This window comes from Vipera berus (genome assembly GCF_964194415.1).
Source record: "Vipera berus genome assembly, chromosome: 1".
NCBI classification, from domain to species: Eukaryota; Metazoa; Chordata; class Lepidosauria; order Squamata; family Viperidae; genus Vipera; species Vipera berus.
In genome coordinates, this window is record NC_138202.1 from 7,934,159 (window position 1) to 7,953,043 (window position 18,885).

The 18,885-nt window shown below is 44.0% G+C and overlaps 1 pseudogene across 1 annotated transcript in view; it reads right to left on the reverse strand.

Moving 5' to 3' along the window:
* Nucleotides 1-18,885, reverse strand: part of LOC308660548 (transducin-like enhancer protein 1) — a 70,027-nt pseudogene that overhangs the window by 46,492 nt on the left and 4,650 nt on the right. Inside the window, exons 2-5 of the transcript XR_014028809.1 lie at nucleotides 18,293-18,400; nucleotides 8,130-8,287; nucleotides 5,348-5,411; nucleotides 2,325-2,369 (exon numbers count right to left, since the gene is read on the reverse strand). The product of XR_014028809.1 is annotated as a transducin-like enhancer protein 1 (transcript). The remainder of the gene's footprint in view (nucleotides 1-2,324; nucleotides 2,370-5,347; nucleotides 5,412-8,129; nucleotides 8,288-18,292; nucleotides 18,401-18,885) is intronic.

Here is an 18,885-nt window from a genome sequence, read left to right on the forward strand (position 1 = left end):
CTATGAAGAACGGTTGTGAGCAGGTGGTATGCCTAGTTCAGGGGTCTTCAAACGTGGCCCTTTGATGACTTGTGGACTAAGAATAGAATAGAATAGAATAGAATAGAAATTGGAATAGAATAGAATAGAATAGAATAGAATAGAATAGAATAGAATAGAATAGAATAGAATAGAATAGAATAGAATAGAATAGAATAGAATAGAATAGAATAGAATAGAATAGAATAGAATATGGAATAGAATATGGAATGGAATGGAATGGAATGGAATGGAATGGAATAGAATAAGAATAAGAATAGAATAGAATAGAATAGAATAGAATAGAATAGAATAGAATAGAATAGAATAGAATAGAATAGAATAGAATAGAATAGAATAGAATAGAATAGAATAGAATAGAATAGAATATGGAATGGAATATGGAATGGAATGGAATGGAATGGAATGGAATGGAATAGAATAGAATAAGAATAAGAATAGAATAGGGAATAGAATAGAATAGAATAGAATAGAATAGAATAGAATAGAATAGAATAGAATAGAATAGAATAGAATAGAATAGAATAGAATAGAATAGAATAGAATAGAATATGGAATAGAATAGAATGGAATAGAATAAGAATAAGAATAAGAATAAGAATAGAATAGAATAGAATAGAATAGAATAGAATAGAATAGAATAGAATAGAATAGAATAGAATAGAATTAGAAGAATGGAATAGAATAGAACAGAATTAGAAGAACAGAACAGAACAGAACAGAACAGAATAGAATAGAATATAGAATTAGAATAGAATAGAATATAGAATAGAATTAGAATTAGAATAGAATAGAAAAGAATAGAAAAGAATAGAATATAGAATATAGAATATAGAATATAGAATATAGAAAATAGAATAGAATAGAATAGAATAGAATAGAATAGAATAGAATAGAATAGAATAGAATAGAATAGAATAGAATAGGATAGGATAGGATAGGATAGGATAGGATAGGATAGGATAGGATAGGATAGGATAGGATAGGATAGGATAGAATAGAATAGAAGCTGGAAGGGACCTTGGAGGTCTTCTAGTCCAGCCCCATGCTCAAGCAGGAGAACCTAGACCATTTCAGACAAGTGACTGTCTATCTCTTCTTAAAAATCTCCAGTGATGGAGCGCCCACAATGGGGGAGGCTGGCAACGGAGGCTGGAGTTGTCCAAAGCCGCTTCCTCATCCCCTTAGAGTGGCAATTTGCACCCAATACAAGGGGCTGGTTCAGATCTGGAAGGCAGATGCAGTCAAAACCCGCTTCCCTCTGTCTCCTATATCGTGAACAGGGGTGGGGGCTAAACGCCCTTTCTGTGCTCCTTGGAAGCTGACACATTTTGGGGAGGGGGGCACAGTTTTCAGCAAAACTGGCAAGAGGATTAATCTAAACCGAGCTGCTAAGCCAGCATGAAGGCCCCATGCACCTTTAAAGGTTAAACTGCAGCAAATGAAAAATAGGAAAGAGATTAAAAACAGATCAGGATGAAAACCCCAATCTGGTCAGCTCCCGGAGGCCCTCGTTTGGAATTAAAACATCCTATCTTGAAACAAAAGAACAGTCCTCAACTTACGACTGTTTGTTTAGCAACTGTTCAGAGTTAGAAGGGCTCTGGAAAAGGGACTTATGACAGGTCCTGGCACTTGCGACCGTTGCAGCATTCCCGGAGTCACGTGATCAAAATTTGGGCATTTGGCAACCGGCTTGCATTTATGAAAGTTTGAGCATTCTGGGGTCATGTGATCACTGTTTGAAGCCTTCCCAGCAGATTCTGACAAGCAAAGTCAATGGGGGAAGCAGGATTTGCTTAACGACTGCATGTTTCTGAAATGATATACAGGTTCTCCTGCTCGAGCAGTGGACTTGGCTAGAAAATCTCCAAGGTCCCTTCCTATTCTATTCTATTTCTATTATTCTATTTCTATTATTCTATTTCTTTTTCTATTCTATCCCTACTCCAATTCTGTTCTTTTGAATTTATTTCTTATTCTATTCTATTCCATTCCATTCCATTCCATTCCATTCCATTCCATTCCATTCCATTCCATTCCATTCTATTCTATTCTATTCTATTCTATTCTATTCTATTCTATTCTATTTTCTCTTAATAACTGCACTGATTCGTTTAGCAGCCGTGGCAAAAAAAAGGTGGCAAAATCAGGCACGACTCCTTTAACAGCTACTACCTTGCTCAGCAAGAGAAATTTCGGTCCTCGTTGTGGTCGTAAATCAAGGACTTCTGTAGGAGCCACGAGGTTTCCCACCCCTGCCTCCAACACGCACGTTCACTTACCTGTTTGTGCATTTCAATGTTCAACCCGTAGGACATTTCATAATACTGGAAGAGAAAAGCACGCCAAGGTTAGCCGTGGGATTTCCGAAAAGGATTTTGGAAAAGACAAGAGGCCAACTTCCCACCCCTATTAATCTCAGATCTGAAATCACAACTACAGCGATTCCCTTTACAGCAAGGGCCAGAAAGTTTGTGAAATGGGGCAAAACCCACTTTACGACTATCTGGCTCAGCAACAGAAATGTTGGGCTCATCTGTAAGGAGAGGACTAGCTGTATGTATTGCATCACCGTATTGCATCACCGTGGGTTAAAATGGCTCATAGCAACAGCATTTGCCCAAGATGCTGACCTGGTTTATGAAAGCCTTAGCCGTTGCATTCCCACATGCTGCGTGTGGTTATTGATAACATTGGTGGAGCTTTTCCTAGCTCAGGGCACCGGGTGTGTCAGGAAAATACAGGTGGTCCTCAACTTACAACAGTTCATTTAATGACCAAAGTGACAATGGCACTGAAAAAGTGATTTATGACCATTTTTCACACCTATGACCGTTACAGCATCCCCATGGCTACGTGGCTTACATTGGGATGCTTGGCAACTGGTTCATATTTATGATGGTTTTCAGTGTCCCCCGGGGTCACGTGATCCCCTTTTGCGACCTTCTGACAAGCAAAGCCAATGGAGGAAGCCAGAATCACTTAACAACCGTGGGACTCATTTAACAACGGCAGCGATTCACTGAACAAATGGGGCAAGTAAAGTCGTAAAAGGGGACAAAATTCACTTCAGGAATTTCTCACTTAGCAACATAAATTCTGGGCTCATCGGTGGTCGTAAATCGAGGATGACCTGTAGCTATTTCTGGAGCTGAACTAAACAAAATTAAGCAAATCCTTCTCAAGAGGTGCTTCTGAATGCAGGAGAAGAGCTAAAGGTAGTCCTCAACTTATGATCATTTGCTTAGCGACCATTTGAAGTTCCAACAGCACTGAAAAAAATAGGATTGGTTTTCGGCGTGGATGCAGGCCTGGGCCTCTGAGGCCTAGAATGGACTTCCGGAAGTGACATCAACGCACTTCCTGTGGGCTGGTCTAGGCCTGGGAGGCCTCCTCCAGGCCTCCCAGGCCTAGAACGGACTTCCGGAAGTGACATCAATGCACTTCCAGCGGGCCATTCTAAGCCTAAAAGGCCTCCTCCAGGCCTCGGAGGCCTAGAACGAATTTCCAGTAGCAGCATGGGTTCAGCCGGTTCTCCGAACTCAACAAAATTTAGCTACTGGTTATACCGAACCGGTGTGAACCGGATGAATCCCACCATTGGCTTATGACCAGTTTTTGCACTTGTGATCATCACAGCAACCACGCAGTCATGTGATCCAAAGTTGGGTGCTTGGCAACTAGCCTGTATTTGTGACGGCTGCAGCACCCCAGGGTCATGCGATCGCCATTAGTGACCATGTGATTGCCATTAATGATCACGTGATCTGCCATTTGTGACCTCCCCTGCTGGCTTCCGGCAAGCAAACTCACTGGAGGAAGCCCGACTCACTTAATGATCTTGTGATTTACTTAATGACCTCAGGGATTTACTTAGCAATCACAGCAAAAACGGCTGTCAAATGTTCCCCACCACCACCACTCACATAATGATCACCTGGTCTCAACTGTGTTCGTAAGTTGAGGACTGCCTCTTTCCCAACCATTAATAATGTAATGTAATGTAATGTAATGTAATTAATATAATATAATATAATATAATATAATATAATATAATATAATATAATATAATATAATATAATATAATAATATAATATAATATAATATAATATAATATAATACAATATAATATAATATAATATAATATAATATAATATAATATAATATAATATAATATAATATAATATAATATAATATAATATAATATAATATAATATAATATAATATAATATAATATAATATAACATAATATAATATAATAATGTTGGAAGGGACCTTGGAGGTCATCTAGTGTCCAACCCCCTGCTCAGGCAGGAAACCCTATACCATTTCAGGCAAATGGCTGTCCAGTCTCTTCTTAAAGCAGCCGCACTTTTTCCCGGCTCCCATTGTCTCTCTAACACCCCGTCTGAGCCTGGTTAAAGGACACGGCTGCCTTCAACAACATGTGGCAGATCTGCACGGTGGGTGGTACAATGGTGTCACTGCCAAGTGTGCAAAAAGTTATAGCTCTTTTTTTTTAAGGGCAGTTGCGAGGTGTTGTTTGCTTTGGATTAAATTCAAGTTGGACCGGATGCAAGATTGCGGGACAAAGTATTATATCTTCCATATTTCCAGCATGTGGATCGTATATCTGGAAGGCAGGGAGCAAGATGAAAAAGCTGGGAAGAATTGAGGCCAAAAGCCAGTATCCCACTTTATCTTATTCTCCTTTCTTGTAAATACCAGCACAGGAAGTCCCCGACTTACAAAAGTTCATTTAGTGACTGTTCGAAGTTACAATGGCACTTATGGCTGTTGCAGACTCCCCATGGCCAGGGGATCAAACTTCGGCCGCTTGGCAACCGGCTCATATTTATATGACGGTTACCGGGGTCATGTGATCCCTTTTTGCAAACTTCTGACAAGCAAAGACAATGGGGAAGCCAGATTCACTTAAGTTTATTACAAACATACTAACTGCAGTGATTCACATCACAACGGGGGGGCAGCAAGAAAGGTCATAAAGCAGGACAAACCTCACTTAACACATTTCTCAGTTAGCAGCAGCAATTTTGAGCTCAAATGTATGGTCCTAAGTCGAGGATGACCTGTATTTCTTCAGCTGGAAAAATGTACCCCGAAACGGGAAAGTGCGTGCAGAGCAGAGCCCACTTGCTACCCTGGTGACTGCTTTGTACTCTAGAACCCATCATCCTCGACTAGAGGCCAATGAAGAGCAAAGAGGTAGAGCCAGTTTTGCTAGAGCTCCCTTTCCTGGAAGGCTTAGCCTGGCATTTAATCATCATCAATAAAAGCTGCTCACCATGACATAATGTCGCTGAATTTCTGTCTTCTCGGTTGCCAGTTTCTCGCACTCGAGTTTCAAGCTGTGAAGATAAAGGAAGAGCTCAGATTGCACCACCCTTCAACCGCCTTCAAAGAAACAGCGGCGGCGTCTGGATGACCCCTTAGGTGCTTTAGAAGGCCCAATTCACACAACTCAGCCTAACCTTGTGCCCCATTCTTGGTAAGTTGCCTTTCCCTTTTAGAAAGCCCCAAAACGTTGCAGATCAAAAAGGGGAAGGGGGGGGGGAAATGCAGTGCCCTGTATAAATCATGCAAATACAGGTCTTCATTTGCATAATGTATTCAGCCCCCTCTCTAGTTTGCATAATCTATTCACGGCTTCAGCAAAGGGGGCTGCTTTCCCCCAAAATTGCTTTGGTTGAAGCAAAGCCCCCCCCTCACCCCATTTTAGCTACCTTCCCGGCACTGTCGGGTGACCTCACAGACCGTGCCCAGTCATGAGTCCTAGAAACTTGACAGCTTAAAAACAAAACAGCAGACCCTCTGGCTAAAGTCTTTATTGCACTCTTATTCAGTTTGACTGGTTTGATATTTATCGTTTCAACCTCTTGCAAGCGGCCCAGAGTTGCCCCAACGTTGAGATGGGCGGCATATACAATTCACAAATCAATGACTCTGGAGATTCTCAGTCATTGGTTGTCTCAAAGGCGCTTTTTTAAGATGCAACTGGGCTTTCTTGTTTTCCTTTGAAGACATTTCGCTTCTCATCCGAGAAGCTTCCTCAGCTCTGACTGGATGGTGGGGAATGGGAGGATTTATACTCCTTGCAGACAGAGTCCTTGAGGCCACTGGGAGGTTTACCTGGGTCCTCCACGTGAGTGGTGCAAATGGGTCCCCCACGTGGCCTCAACGACTCTCTAAACCAGAGTTCTTCAAACTTGGCCCTTTTATGACTCATGGACTTCAACTCCCAGAATTTCTCAGCCAGGCATGTTGGCTGAGGAATTCTGGGAGTTGAAGTCCATGAGTCACAAAAGGGCCGAGTTTGAAGACCCCTGCTCTAAACCAGAGGTCTTCAAACTTGGCCTTTTTGTAACTTGTGGACTTCAACTCCCAGAATTCCTCAGCCAGCATGCCTGGCTGAGGAATTCTGGGAGTTGAAGTCCACAAGTCATAAAAGGGCCAAGTTTGAAGACCCCCTGCTCTAAACGAAGGCAAATGACCAGCAAGAAATATAAATCCTCCCATTCCCCACCATCCAGTCAGAGCTGAAGAAGCTTCTTGGATGAGAAGCGAAAGGTCTTCAAAGGAAAAACGAGAAAGTCCAGTTGCCTCTTGGAAAAAGCACCTTTGGGACAATAAATCGACGAATTAAATCAGGGATCCTTAATCCACAGGCCATGGCCCGTTCGAAACTGGGGCTGTGGAAGCGGCGGGCGAGCACGCATGCAGCTCCACCTGCGTGAGCGGCAGGCGAGGGCCCGGATGCGCAAAGCTCCATCTGCATGAGCAGCGGACGTGCATATGTGCGCGCACTCGCCCACCCCCCGCCCGAAACCATCCCCCTTTCCCCCGCTGCTTGTCCCCAAAACCGGAAAGGGCAGGGTACCGCCGAATGGAGTAATTAAGTCAACACAAGTTTTCACAGCGATTGTGATTTGATTCGGGCCCTCTCCGGTTCAAAGAGAGAGCTGGCCACTCAATCATCCAGACATTTCCTGGCTTTGTGGACCCGACGCTTCCGCGGCCCGGTTCTGATTCCTGACTCAGCATACGGTGCCTTTTACATCTCCTGGGATTATATAACACACACACACACACACACACACACACACACACACACCGCCTCCATCCTCCTGGATCCCAGGCTGATGGGAATTGTAGTTTGCCAACAGGGCAACCTGCTCGTTTTCAGAAGCAGGCAGTATTGATTCAAGAAGATAAACAGGACAAATTTGCGGGGGCAAAAAAAGTGAAATAGACCCATTTCAGGGCAGCACCCCTGAGGAGGCCGCCAGCCCCAGTGGCGTCAACACAGCTGGCCCTCAATATTTCAAAGGCCAGGAATTTTAGGCCTATGGTGTGTTAACAGTTTTTCTAAACTCGGCACGATCCAGGTGTGGCCCAAAACCGCAGGACAGCCCCTTATGGAGGCCGCACAGACTTTGAAGGTAGTCCTCGACTTACGACCATTCGTTCAGTGGCCCTGGAAAAAAAAGTGACTTAGGACCACTTCCCGCACTTACGACTCAGTAACTGAACAAGTTACGAACTGAAGTTACTTCGTTAAGTTACCAAGCGGCTAACTCAGGGGTAGGCAACCTTGGCTCTTTTATGACTCATGGACTTCAACTCCCAGAATTCCTGAGTCTGACTCAGGAATTCTGGGAGTTGAAGTCCATGAGTCATAAAAGAGCCGAAGTTGCCTACCCCTGGGCTAACTGAAATGGCCAACTTAACATCTGCAGGGACTCTCTTAACCAGTGTGGGAGGAAAGGTCATAAAACGGGGCAAATCTGCTCAGTCGCAGAAATGCTGGACTCAGCTTGTGCTCGTAAGTCGAGGACTATCTGCATAAGGAAGGCTACAGTCTCCTCAGGTGGCAAAAGGCCTCTTTCCCAGAGGGACAAAAGCATCCAAGCAGTTCACGGCAGCGCTGAGGATTAAATCAGGGATTGAAAAATTGGCTTCGGTCCTACCCCCCCCCCCCCCCGTGTCTGCGCTCACCAGGACCCGAGGAAGAAATCCTGGCATCTGTCCAGTTCAGCATCTCCTGGGGAAATCAACATTCTTTTTACCTGTGGTACTGGTTCTGCAAAAATTGGAATTCTTCTTTGATCCGGTCCAAGATCTCGGGATAAGTCAGTTTCAAGGACTGGGGGGCGGTTGACACGACAGTGGCGGCAGCTGCGGCCGCAACAGCTGCAGTGGCCACAGGTGGTGTCTGTAGGTGAGCCTGGGACGGAGGAGAGAGAGAGACAGCGCAAAATCACTCAAGGCAGAACAAGCATCATGTACCGACCCTCGTTCCCCTCCCATTCTGTGGTCTCCTTTGGAAAGAGGCCTGCCCCCCTTCCCCCTCCCCCTCTCCCTCCCCCACCTTAAAGAAATCCAGTTTTGGTCACCATGAAGTTGAGACTCTAGATTAGAAAGAGGGCAGAGAAGAGACACAAAGATGATCAGGGGACTGGAGGCTAAAACATATAAGGAACAGTTGCTGGAACTGGGTACGTCTAATTTAATGAAGAGAAGGACGAGGGGGGACATGATAGCAGCGTTCCAGTATCTCAGGGGCTGCCCCAAAGAAAAGGGAGTCAAGCTATTCTCCAAAGCGCCCGAAGGCAGGACAAGAAGCAACGGATGGAAACCAACCAAGGAGAAAAGCAACCTAGAACTAAGGAGAAACTTCCTGACACAACAATTAATCAGTGGAACAACCTGCCTCCAGAAGTGGTGAATGCTCCAAAACTGGAAGTCTTTAAGAGGCTGGACAACCATTGGTCTGAAATGGTATAGGGTTTCCTGCCTGAGCAGGGGGGTGGACTAGATGACCTCCAAAGTCCCTTCCAACTCAAGTCTATTCTATTCTGTTCTGCTCTGCTCTACGTTCAATCTTCTCAGCCCTTTCCCCCCCAAAAGAGTCAGATACAGACAGTCCTTGGTTTGTAATCATTCATTTAGTGACCATTACAATGACAGTTTACGATGACAGTGAAAAAAGAATGACATGACTGATTTTCACAGGACGGTGGCAGCATCCCCATGGGTCACCTGATCAAAATTCGGAAGCTCAGCAAGTGGCATGCACTAATGATGGTTGCACCGTCCCGGGGCCCCACGTGATCACCATTTGTGACCATCCCAGCCAGCACCCGACACGTGAAGTCAATGGAGGAAGCCGGATTCACTTAAGGACCGCATGATTCGCTTAACCACCGGGACAAAAAAAAAGGCCGTAAAATGGGGGCGCAAAAGTCACTTAACCGCTGTCTTGCTTTGCAATGGAAATTTGAGGCTGAACTGTGGCCATACCTCCCGGACCACCTGTAAAATTAACAACGGCACTCGTAGCATTCCCATCGTCTCCGGATATGCCTGGACGAACCAGCTGTCCACTCACAGAGGCAGAAGAGGAGTGAAAGCTGGGTGTGAGCAAGCCATATGCCAACATTTAAAAGCTCGATCACCGCCAGCATACACAGAACTCAGGCGCGGCTCTGCTCGGTCAAGTTCACAATCAATTTTTCTTCTTCCTGTAATGGCATTTAGTGCCGGATGTGTGTGTGTGTGTGTGTGTGTGTGTGTGTGTGTGTGTGTGTGTGTGTGTGTAAGAGTTTCACTTGGCTGAGCCTGTATAATTGCTCCTGGCAATCCAAGGTCAGATCTTACCCTCTTGCAATCAGTAGAAGACACTCATTAGACACCCGTGTTTCCCTGGAAAAAAGACCTGGTCTTATATTAATGTTTGCTCCAAAAGACGCAGGAGGGCTTATTTTCCAGTTAAGGCTTATATTCGGGGAAATACGGTACTAAATGCATTCGTCTGGCTGACGATCTTAACTGGGGCTTATTTTTTGGGATGGGGCTTATATTACAAGGGTCCTGAAATATCATGCTGGGGTTTATTTTCCAGATGGGTCTTATTTTGGGGGAAACACCGTATACAGGTAGTCCCAGTTCATTTAGCGACTGTTCAAAGTTACAACGGCAACTGGGGAAAAAAAAGGGATTTATGACCGCATTTCTCACTTATGACTTTTACAAGGCATTCCCCCACAACCAGGTGATCAAAATTCAGATGTTTGGCAATTGGTTCATATTTATGATGGTTGCTGTGTCCCAAGGTCACGTGATCCTCTTTTGCGACCGTCTGACCAGCCAGGTCAATGGGGAAACCGGATCCACTTAACAACCGTGTTGCTCATTTAACGACTGCAGCGATTCACTTAGCAAGTTCGTAAAATGGGGCTTAACAAATGTCTCCCTTAACAACAGAAATCTGGGGCTCCATTGTGGTTGTAAGTCGAGGACTACCTGTATTTTGAGGTCGAGGTTAAAACTTAAAAGTAAAAGGTTATTTTTTTTAAAAAAATATACTTCTAATGTTCTTTTGAAATGTCTAATCTGTATTTTTATACAATGCTTTCTTGCTTTAATTTAGACCAAGAGGCTATTTTACTAGACAGCAGTCCTCAACTTACAGCCATTCCTTTAGTGTCCGCTTGAAGTTACGACATCGCTGGAAAAAGTGATTTATGATCGTTTATCACACTTAAACCGAAGCAGCCTCCCAATAATCACGTGATCAAAACAAGGGTTGGCAACTGACTCACATTTATGACGGTTGCAGTCTCCCGGGGGTCACGTGATCCCCTTTTGCGACCTTCTGAAAAGCAAAGTCAAGGGGGGAAGCCAGATTCACTTTAACAACCATGTTACTAGCTTAACAACTGCAGTGATGCACTTTAACAACTGGGGCAAGAAGGGTTGCAAAATGGGGCAAAACTCACTTAATAAATGTCTCACTTAACAACAGAAAATTTGGGCTCCATTGTGGCTGTAAGTTGAGGACTGCTAGTATAATTGCTCCTGGCAACCCCAGGTGTTATCTTCTTGCAGGAAGTAAAAGAGACTCAGGTGCCTGGAGGAGACGACTAGAAATGGGTAGTGCTTGACTTATGACCACAATATAGAATAGAATAGAATAGAATAGAATAGAATAGAATAGAATAGAATAGAATAGAATAGAATAGAATAGAATAGAATAGAATAGAATAGAATAGAATAGAATAGAATAGAATAGAATAGAATAGAATAGAATAGAATAGAATAAGGGACGCAGTGGCTCAGTGGGTTAGGACACTGAGCTTGTCGATCAGAAGGTCGACAATTTGGCGGGTCGAATCCCGAGTGCCGCGTAACAGAGTGAGCGCCTGTTACTCATCCCAGCTTCTGCCAACCTAGCAGTTTGAAAGCACGTAAAAATGCAAGTAGAAAAATAGGAACCACTACGGTGGGAAGGTAACAGCGTTCCGTGCGCCTTTGGCGTCTAGTCATGCCGGCCACATGACCACGGAGACGTCCTCGGACAAGCGCTGGCTCTTGGGCTTTAGCACGCATGTGCGGTGGAACCTTTACCTTAGAATAAGAATAGAATAAGAATAGAATAAGAATAGAATAAGAATAGAATAAGAATAGAAAATAAAATAGAATAGAAATAGAATAAAATAAAATAAAATAAAATAGAATAAGAATAGAAAGAACAGAATAATAGAATTAGAAATAGAATTAGAAATAGAATAAAGAATAGAATAGAATAGAATAGAATAAGAATAGAAAGAATGGAATTAGAATAGAATAGAATTAAAATAATAGAAGAGAAGAGAAATAGAATAGAGTAGAATTACAATACAAAATAAAATAGAATAAGAATAGAAAGAACAGAATAAGAATAGAATAGGGATAGAATTAGAATAATAGAATTAGAATAGAATAGAATAGAATAGAATAGAATAGAATAGAATAGAATAGAATAGAATAGAATAGAATAGAATAGAATAGAATAGAATAGAATAGAATAGAATATGGAATGGAATAAGAATAAGAATAGAATAGAATAGGGATAGAATTAGAATAATAGAATTAGAATAGAATAGAATAGAATAGAATAGAATAGAATAGAATAGAATAGAATAGAATAGAATAGAATAGAATAGAATAGAAGAATGTAATGTAATGTAATAGAACAGAACAGAACAGAACAGAATAGAGCTGGAGAACCTGTACCATCTCAGACAGGTGAATATCCAGTCTCCTCTTAAAAATCTCCAGGGATGGAGCCCCCACGATTTCTGGTGGCAAGCTGTTCCACTGGTTGATTTTCCTCACTGTCAGGAAGTTTCTCCTTAATTCCAGGTTTCTTCTCTCTTTGATCAGTTTCCAACCATTGTTTCTCGTCTTTCCCTCTGGTGCTCTGGTGAACAACCTGCCCCCCCTCTGCCTTGTGGCAGCCCCTCAGATACTGGAACACGGCTATCATGTCTCCCCTATTTCTTCTTTTCTTAGACTAGCCATTCCCAAATCCCGCAGTCATTCTTCACATGTTTTAGTCTCCGGGCCTTTGATCATCTTAGTTGCTCATCTGTTCTCAAGCCCAAAATCTCAATTCCCCGGACAAAAGAATTGCTTGGAGAAAAACTTTTACAATCCTAGAAATGCTTTAACCAACTCACACCAGGGAATTCGCTTTCAAGGCGCATCACACCCCACCCCCACCGTTTTGTGTTTGTGTTACTGCTTCTACTCCAGGGCTCTCTTGTGCCAATTTGCAGCATTTGAAACAATGCAAAAGGTATTTTTAATTCTGACGCCCGTTCCAATCAACTTACAAGTCTGGGATTTTTGGGGTGGTTTCTCACAAGCTGACCACTTATAAAGCCAGCCCTGTTTGGCTTGAAGGCACAAGTCCATTCCCAACCAGTTAAACATTTGCCACTTTGTCTTTTTTATAACAAGTCCCAAAAAAGAATTTTTCAATTTTTCAAAAATTTTTCAAATTTTTCCTGCCTGAGCAGGGGGTTGGACTGGATGACCTCCAAGGTCCCTTCCAACTTTACTATTACGAATCCTACATAGCCAACTCATAGTAAACATGTTTATGAAACGTTGGAGTTTGCTCATTAGAAACAACAAGGTATATACTACAGATAGTCCTCGGCTTACAGCCGCACTTGAGCCCAAAGTTTCTGTCGTTCATGGAAATGTTTGCTAAGTGAATTTTGCCCCATTTGACGAACTTTCTCGCCACAGTTGTTAAGTGAATCAACGCGCTTCTTAAGTTAGGAACACGGTTGTTAAGTGGGTCTGGCTTCCCCGTGGACTTTGCTTGTCAGAAGGTCGCAAAAGGGGATCTCGCCACCCCGGGACCCTACAACCGTCAAGAGTACCTGCCAGCAGCCAAGCATCTAAATTTTGACCACGTGACCACGGGGGATGCTGCAATGATCGTCGGTGTGAAAAACATTCATAAGCCACTTTTTGCAGTGCCGTTGTGACTTTGAATGGTCACTAAATGAATGGTTCTCAGTCAAGGACTTAGTCTAGCAACTGGGAAGGGGATCTCAGAGTCCTAGTAGACAATCACTTCAATATGAGCCAGCAGTGTGCTGCAGCTGCCAAAAAAGCCAACACAGTGCTAGGCTGCATTAACAGAGGGATAGAATCAAGATCACGTGAAGTATTAATACCACTTTACAATGCTTTGGTAAGGCCACACCTGGAATACTGCATCCAGTTTTGGTCACCACGATGCAAAAAAGATGTTGAGACTCTAGAAAGAGGGCAGAGAAGAGCAACAAAGATGATTAGGGGACTGGAGGCTAAAACATATAGGGAACGGCTGCTGGAACTGAGTATGTCTATTTAATGAAGAGGAGGACGAGGGGGGACACGATAGCAGTCTTCCAATATCTCAGGGGCTGCCCCAAACAAGAGGGAGTCAAGCTATCCTCCAAAGTGCCCGAAGGCAGGACAAGAAGCAACGGATGGAAACTAATCAAGGAGAGAAGCAACCTAGAACTAAGTGGAAATTTTCTGACAGTTAGCATAATTAACCAGTGGAACAACCTGCATCCAGAAGCGGTGAATGTTGCAACATTGGAAGTTTTTAAGAAGAGATTGGACAAACATTTGTCTGAAATGGTATAGTGTTTCCTGCCTGAGCAGGGGGATGGACTAGATGACCTCCAAGGTACCTTCCAACTTTTTTTTTTATTATTATTATTATTATTATTATTATTATTATTATTATTATTATTATTATTATTATTATTATTATTATTATTATTATTATCTACCTATATTTGACCATTTACGGAAGTTCAAGTGGGACTTTGAAGAAGAGGAGAGGATGAGCATTGATGCCTTTGAACGTAATGTTGGAGAAGGCTCCTACAAAGACTATGGACAACCAAGGAAAGCACACAGTTTTATTGCGCTGAGGTAACCCAGGAGTAAATACAGAAAACAGTGGTCTGTATTAAATGGTGGTTTATATTACACTATCTACAAATATACGCTAGGAACAAGATACATACATGTGGCGATTCAGCAAACTCCAATACACAGCAATTACAGCAGGGAGAGAGAGAGAGAGAGAGAGAGAGAGAGAGAGAGAGAGAGAGAGAGAGAGAGAGAGAGAGAGAGAGAGAGAGAGAGAGAGAGAGAGAGAGAGAGAGAGAGAGAGAGAGAGAGAGAGAGAGAGAGACTCCACCAAGGCCTTCCCTTTTATACTCAAGCTCTTAAAGGAATACAGACTCCTGCTCAGTCATTCCTAAAATTCCATCGTTCACCTCACATTATACAAGCTGGTTAGCTTCTAAATCATTACCTTGACAGAAACCATGAATGCTTTTAGAGTTCTCGCACTCCAGATTTGGCATCGATGACCAGGCTCCTATTGAAGCCACAAGAGGTGAAGACTTAGTTCTCTGGTGAAGACTCCAATGTTGGGAAAGGTGGAAGGGACGAGAAGAAGAATAGGGCCACCACAACTAGGCGGAGGGACTCAACTACAAAGGGGATGGAGGCACCATTGGAAGAGGTGAAGGACCAGGTTGGAGATAAATTGCCATGGAGGAAATCCATCCATGTGGTCCCTAAGAGCTGATGGTGACTTGTTGACACGTTGATGCAAAAGCCTAACTCTGGAGAAGGCTTGGTGCTGGGAAAGATGGAAGGCAAGAGAAGAGGAGGAGGACGACAAGCGGAAGGGGGGGGATGGACCTGATTTACAGCCGAGATAGGGGCACCACTGGAAGACCCGAAGGACCAATCTTCATGGAGTTTATCTATCTATGGCAGACATGTCAAACACAAGGCCCGGGGGCCAGATCCGGCCCGCGAAGTGGTTTCATGTGGCCCCTGAAGCCATCCTGGAAACAGTGAGGGAACGGTCCCCACTGCCTTGGCCCTGGCCCAGAGACCCTCCTTCTGTCAGAGACCCTCAGATCTGTCCCACTCCTGCCCAGGCCCCCATAGGCACCCTTGATGCCAATGATGTAGAGCTGGCCATGCCCACCCAGTATGCCATACGCACTCCAGCTGCGCCCACCCAGTAGGCCACGCCCACCCTGGCCATGCCCACCCGGCCCTCTGAGGGCAACCACAATGCTGATGCGGCCCTCAATGGAATTGAGTTTGACACCCCTGATCTATGGCAAGGGTCTTCACACTTGACCCTTTTATGGCCTGTGGACTTCAACTCCCAGAACTCCTCAGCCAGGCACGCTGGCTGAGGAATTCCGGGAGTTGAAGTCCACAAGTCATAAAAAGGCCACATTTGAAGACCCCTGATCTATTGGGGGGGGGAGTTTATCACTCGGAGTCAACCTTAACTCAATACACATACTCAATGAAAACAAATTACAGGTGGTCCTCGACTTAACGACCACAATGGAGCCCAACATTTCTGGTGCTAAGCAAAACATTTGTTAAGGGAATTTCATCCCATATTAACATCTTCCTTGCCACAGCCGTTAAGTGAATCGCTGCCGTTGTTAGATGAGTAACACTCTTTGTTTTAACTGAACCTGGCTTCCCCCTTGACTTTGCTCGTCAGATGGCTGCAAAAGGGGATGAAGTGACCTCGGGACACTGCAATCCGTCATAGGTATGAGTCGGTTGCCAAGCCTCTGAATTTGATCATGCGATGATGGGGCTGGCTGCTGCGACGGTGGTGTGAAAAACGAGCATAAGTCACTTGGTTCAGGGCCGTTGTGACTTTGAACGGTCACTAAATGAGCTGTTGTAAGTTGAGGACTATCTGTATTTCAGAAGGTCAAGTCTTCCCGAAAGGCTTATTTTATTTGTCTAAATAAAGCCATCAGCTTACATTTTGGTCTTCTTCTTCCTCCTCACCCCCCAATTAAAACCACAGCCTTAGCCATCAAAAATAAGCTAGATGACTTTGGGCCAATTACCAGGACACAGTGACTTCTAGTCCCGCCTTAAACATGAAAGCCATCTGGGTGACTTTGGGCCAAAAACCAGGAGATGGTGAGTTCTAGTCCCGCCTTAAGCATGAAAGCCATCTGGGTGACTTTGAGCCAATCACCAGGAGACAGTGACTTCTAGTCCCGCCTTAAACATGAAAGCCATCTGGGTGACTTTGGGCCAAACACCAGGAGATGGTGAGTTCTAGTCCCGCCTTAAGCATGAAAGCCATCTGGGTGACTTTGAGCCAATCACCAGGAGACAGTGACTTCTAGTCCCGCCTTAAACATGAAAGCCATCTGGGTGACTTTGGGCCAAACACCAGGAGATGGTGAGTTCTAGTCCCGCCTTAAGCATGAAAGCCATCTGGGTGACTTTGAGCCAATCACCAGGAGACAGTGACTTCTAGTCCCGCCTTAAACATGAAAGCCATCTGGGTGACTTTGGGCCAAACACCAGGAGATGGTGAGTTCTAGTCCCGCCTTAAGCATGAAAGCCATCTGGGTGACTTTGAGCCAATCACCAGGAGACAGTGACTTCTAGTCCCGCCTTAAACATGAAAGCCATCTGGGTGAGTTTGGGCCAATCACCAGAAGATGGTGAGTTCTAGTCCCGCCTTAAACATGAAAGCCATCTGGGTGACTTTGGGCCAATCACCAGGAGATGGCGAGTTCTAGTCCCGCCTTAAACATGAAAGCCATCTGGGTGACTTTGGGCCAATCACCAGGAGATGGCGAGTTCTAGTCCCGCCTTAAACATGAAAGCCATCTGGTGACTTTGGGCCAATCACCAGGAGATGGCGAGTTCTAGTCCCGCCTTAAACATGAAAGCCATGGTGACTTTGGGCCAATCACCAGGAGATGGCGAGTTCTAGTCCCGCCATAAACATGAAAGCCATCTGGGTGACTTTGGGCCAATCACCAGAAGATGGTGAGTTCTAGTCCCGCCTTAAACATGAAAGCCATCTGGTGACTTTGGGCCAATCACCAGGAGATGGCGAGTTCTAGTCCCGCCTTAAACATGAAAGCCATCTGGGTGACTTTGGGCCAATCACCAGGAGATGGTGAGTTCTAGTCCTGCCTTAAACATGAAAGCCATCTGGGTGACTTTGGGCCATTCACCAGATGGCGAGTTCTAGTTCTGTCTTAAACATGAAAGCCATCTGGGTGACTTTGGGCCATTCACCAGATGGCGAGTTCTAGTCCTGTCTTAAACATGAAAGCCATCTGGTTGACTTTGGGCCAATCAACAGGAGATGGCTAGTTCTAGTCCCGCCTTAAACATGAAAGCCATCTGGGTGAGTTTGGGCCATTCACCAGATGGCGAGTTCTAGTCCTGTCTTAGGCATGAAAGCCAACAGGGTGACACTGGGCCAATCAACAGATGACAGTGAGTTCTAGTCGTGCCTTAGCCCTGAAAGCCAGCTGGGTGACTTTGGCTCAGTCCCTCTCAGCCTAACCAACCTCACAGGGTTGTTGTTACTCCTGGGAAAACAGGAGGAGGAATGAATATTAGGGATGTTCACTGCCTGGAGTTATTTATAAAAAAATGTAATAAAGGAGGAACATGAATTAAATAAGATAGATAACCTTTATTGTCATTTTTTTTACAAAGAGCACACTGGCCCACATTAAAAATGAAATTCTGTTGCCTGCTTTCATAAGAAAGTATATATCTACCGATACACATACATAACACACAAACACACATGCTACATAGACACACACACGCACATATTAATCACTGTCCATTTTGAATACATTGTCCATTTTGAATACATGTAAACAAACAATACAAGAAGCAATAAAAACACACCCATGACTGAAACACTGACATTTGGATAAGAGTTAAATCAACCTAAAAGAAAGTATACTTTTGATTATTTTTTTTTATGGAGTTTGAAATCTAAAGATTTAAGGAACCAAACTTGGAGGTGGAAGGGAAATCTAAAAAGCCAAAGATAACTTACCGGGGGCCGGTTTTGGGGGAACATCCTTGTAAATCAACCATAGGTTTATGATTTTAGGCAAGGTCACTACCTCTCCAGTTGGGGGGGAACCCACGTTCTGGGGGTAACCTAGGGAGAATAAGATGGTTACCTGGTTAAATTGGAAGCGCTGGTTATCTTATCCTGGTCCCAAGTCAGAAATTACGGGCATCACAGCCATGTTTAGATGGGCGAACTACAATTCCCAGAATTCCCCCAGCTAGCATGTTGGCTGGGGGGGAATTCTGGGAGTTGAAGTCCATGTGCCTTAAAACTTGCCAAGGTTGAGAAACACTGAATTTTAGCACATTTTAAGTACAAAACCTGTAAGCAGTCTAGAAATGGCTGAACATTTCATTTTTCAAAACGAACCATGCACATTATTCCAGCAGTTATAAAATGCGCCATTATCTGACTATGGCCATCTATTTATTTTAGACCCAATTTGTTTTCCACCACCCAGTTGCCTCGAAGCAAGGTGGGCGGCAAACAAATTAAGAAGAAATAAAGAAATCCACAAGTCCCGTATTGGTGAGCAATGTTATCCTTCGATCACGAGAGTTAACAAGAGATTC